Raw genomic sequence first — 4,135 nt, 5'->3', positions numbered from 1 at the left:
GACTGTAAATATCTGGGTCGTGTGAATTTTAAGGCACAAGATAAATTAAGAAGACGGAGAAGACAAACCGCCGCTCAGAGGACGTACTCGACCCCAGACACACAGTTTTCAAATCAAATGGCTTACACACACTTCTGCTTCTTAAAAAATACAGACAAAGGACAAAGGATGATAGTTGGGAAACACAAATAAAAAATAACAGACATTAAATGCAGAATGGCACAGTCTACACATGATATAAAATACTTTCTTGATACTTGTTGTGATAACTGTACAGCCCTACTAAGGCAAAGAGGCAAAACAACTACTTTCTGTGTGTTTTATAGGTCAAAGGTCATGAATTTTGTTTAGCTTGCATGTCAACAAAAACTCTGTCCACTTCTGTACCAAGAAAAGGTAAAGACTGCATTTCTCTCACTTTCACTACTCACATAGTTGCTGCTCTTTGGCTTTATAGGGCCGCATAGATAATGACTTATCTTATGTATGTGTGTGTGTAAGAATATATTCTGTGTATGACAGATATGCAGGCGGAAGTGACAGAGCTGAATCCCTTTAACCAAAAATCCTCTGGCTCTTTGTATATGTATGATTTCCTCTTCTTTTTAATAATTATGTTTCTGAGCATGTGTGGCAAAGTAGAAGCTACAGTATATGTATAATATGATGTGCATGCTGACAAGTGTATGTACACAAAACACACACTCGTAAAAAAAAGATGTGTCCTTTTCAACACAGGCCTGTGTCTAGTCGGGACGACACACATTTGTGTTTTTTTTTTTGTTTTTTTTTTAAAGACATCATCATGTTAATAACAGCAACTGTCCCAGACTCTATGCATAGATGTGTTGAAACGGACACATCCTGGATAACAGTGTGGGAGTTAAGACTGAAGTTCATCCAACAAACTGAATCTCTCAGAATGATCGGGACAGTTTTCAAAGCTGTCCAAACGTTGAGAAGCCCACCATGAACACTGCAAAAAAATGTCACTTTTAACAAGTAATTGTTTAATTGCTGACATTGAATATTAAAATTTACTTTTTTTTTTAATAAGTGGAGAGAATCTGCAAAAAGTTGATAATTTAATAATCTTAGTTTCAATACAGTTCAATTTGTTGCTGGAATTACCTTTAAAATGTATTATTTAAATTTAACTTATTCCAAGGGACTGCCACTGTACAAGAAAATATTGTATTGAAACCAGTGACCAATTCTCAACTATCTCTGTTTTTTCAATGTATTTAAAAAAAAAAATCTGATTTTTAATTTGAGGTGGAATTACCTGTTAAAACAGACATCTTTTTCAGGGCTAAATTAAACAATGTTTAAATTGCAACTAAGAGTACAGATGATCCCCAACAGATTTAAAAAAAAAAACACACAGAGGAGAGATGTGCAAATATTCATACATATTTGGTTTTTAAAAAACCCAGGCGACACTTTACAATGGCCTTACTTCAGTATAACAACATGTATTAACGTAATGGAAAAGTACTGTGAGCATGCAGTGGTGCTGCGGTAACAAAACCACTTGCCTGCTGCCCAAAATGTCATTTCATTAACGACTAATACAACGTTATTGTGTAACTTACAATTAGAGCTGGGTGATATTGTTGAAATCAATACCATGATGTAAACCAAACCTACATTTGTGTTCATTTATTCACTTCACGGTTTCCCACCTTTTCTACTTTATGTTCTCTGACCCATTGGGAACCGATTTTTCCCACTGCTTTTTTTTTTTATCTAAACAATATTCCTTAAAAATGTTTCATACCTCATTTTGTTTTAAAATAAGATTAAGCTTATCGTCAATTTAGACAGTTTACAATTTAGACAATTTAAACAGAACTGTGTATCACAATATCACAATATCATCAAGACGTGATTCCACTGAAAGACGATAAGCGATGATATTGACTCACGGCCCAGCTCCTCTCAGGAAGTGGACACACAGGTGAAAACGCTGCAGTAAGGCCGGAGCAAAGCGGCGGTATGTGAAACCCCCCCCCCCCCCCCCCCCCGCGGGCGATAAAAGGAAATACTCGTCGTCTCTTTGGTGGCGCGTGTTCCTGCCCCGCAATGTTTCTCTTTAAAAACGAAAAAAAAAAAAAAAAAAAGGTACAAATAATCACTTTGACCGAGCAAAGGAACACGCCTCTCTCTCACTTCTAGAATATACCGTCTCTTTTTGTTCCAGCGTCATTGTACATATTTACAAGTTGTACACGGTCGTTCTCCAGGGAAACCGGGCTGTGACCGCAACAGCAAAAAAATAGACTCTTGTTTTCCTCTACATTTCTCCTACAAATATGGAATATAGACTTAAATTTCAGTATATTATGTCATATTTATATATATAGTATTCTATGTGTTACGTATACTCCCTTTAGTCTATCACCCTGTATCATTTCTTAAAGGGGAAGATTGCGTTGCGACTGATGTGATTAAATGAATATCAAAAGCTCTTTTTTATGTTTTTTTGGTTTTTTTACAGTTACAAATAATGAAAATGACAATTAAAAAAAAACAAAAAACATCTTGATTCTACCTATCATACTGTAGGCTTAGGTGGAACTGTATATGGGAATGGCAGCTAGTACTGTACGCTCTCTTCAGGAGGAGTGGCGATAGGAATTTGGCGATTATGATGATAGTGAGGATGATGATGATGATGAAGATGACGATGGCTCTCTTTGTCGTCTATAGCTGGTGAGGCTTCGTCAGGCCGTCTTCGCTCAGCTCATACCTGGAGGAGGAGGAGGAGGAGGAGGCACAGTGTTTCATTTCATATTCAGTGGTGGAAGAAGTACTGAGATCTTTTACTTCAGTAAAAGTAGCAATACAACAATGTAAAGATACTCCATTACAAGTAAAAGTCCTGCATTCAAAATCTTACTTAAGTAAAAGTACATAAGTATTGGCAGCAAAATGTACTTAGAGTATCAAAGTAAACATACTCATTATGCAAACTGTCCCCATTTAGAGAGTTATATTTTTTTTTTTATAAATTATTGGAATATTAATACTGATTTATTGACATACATGTACACGTAAGCAGCATTTTAAAGTTGTCAACGTGAAGCTAATCTTAACAATTTAGCTATACTTTTGGGTAGTCTAATCTATAACAATGCTATTTTAGAGTTATTTTATAAAGATGATCACATGTTTTAAATATAAAATATTGATCTGAAAAGTAACTAGTAACTATAGCTGTGAAATAAATGTAATGGAGTAAAAAGTACAATATTTCCCTCTAAAATGTAGTGGAGTATAAGTACAAAGTAGCATCAAATGGAAATACTCAAGTAAAGCCTTTTTTCATACGTCATATATTAATATTGAACTGTGTGAGCTGTCTTTCATGTTTTTGTGTCTTTCTAAAGCAACAGTCTTCAGTCCTGAACTGTTCTGGTGTGATCAGGTCAGTGTGGATGCATGTCAGATGTGCAGTAAGGCTGTGAGGTGATGGACTGACCACTGAGTCCAGCCCTTGGCGATGTCTTCGTAGGTCAGATCCACCAACACCTGGTGGGAAACAGCAAATGACGGGACAATCAGAAAGAGAAAAACAGCAAAGTGCTGGATTGGTAGAAATAAGGACTGAATTTAGGGGATTGCACTGCAAAAACAAACACAAAGGCAGGCAGTTATTTTTTTCTCATATCCAGACTAGTCACCTTCAGGATATTTTAGTCAAAGTTTCTAAATGCACTGGCAGATAATGTTGCTGATTTCACTAAATTTCACTAAAGAGACCTCATATGGAATCTTCACAAAGCTAGTGATTAAAACCTTGATAAAAGAAACTCATTAAAACACAATGTCCCTTGTTTCATGCAAACAAGTTACATTGTTACCCTAAATTTATTGAAACCAACCAAATGTAGTTGACAGGAAGGAGGAGGAGGAAATGGGAAAGAGGAAGAGAAAAGAAAAGAAAAAAACAACGAGGAGGGAAAGAAAACAAAAGGTCCGCACCTTTCCCAGCAGGCCTTTGTGTTTGGAGAGCAGACCTCCGCCGTTCTTCACCGCCACATCCAGAGTCCTCCTGTGGAGCTCCACGATGGAAACACTGAACTCAAATCTGACCAGAGAGGGAGAGGAAGAAAGTCTTTAAAAAGCTGAA

At 36.6% G+C, this 4,135-nt stretch overlaps 1 long non-coding RNA gene across 1 annotated transcript; it reads right to left on the bottom strand.

Annotated features, from left to right (window-relative positions):
• Positions 1-2,034: 2,034 nt before the first annotated feature.
• On the bottom strand, positions 2,035-4,093 carry LOC139654965 (uncharacterized). The gene is made up of 3 exons (XR_011696049.1): positions 3,988-4,093; positions 3,485-3,534; positions 2,035-2,752 (listed from the first exon to the last, which is right to left on the bottom strand). It is a non-coding gene; the product is annotated as an uncharacterized lncRNA (long non-coding RNA).
• Positions 4,094-4,135: the final 42 nt, after the last annotated feature.

Source organism: Centroberyx affinis, unplaced genomic scaffold (genome assembly GCF_046629955.1).
Source record: "Centroberyx affinis isolate AG114_WGS23_722 - 3 ecotype Tasmania unplaced genomic scaffold, CSIRO-AGI_Caff_v1 ptg002179l_1, whole genome shotgun sequence".
Lineage (NCBI taxonomy): Eukaryota > Metazoa > Chordata > Actinopteri > Beryciformes > Berycidae > Centroberyx > Centroberyx affinis.
This window is presented reverse-complemented; position numbering and strand designations above follow the sequence as displayed.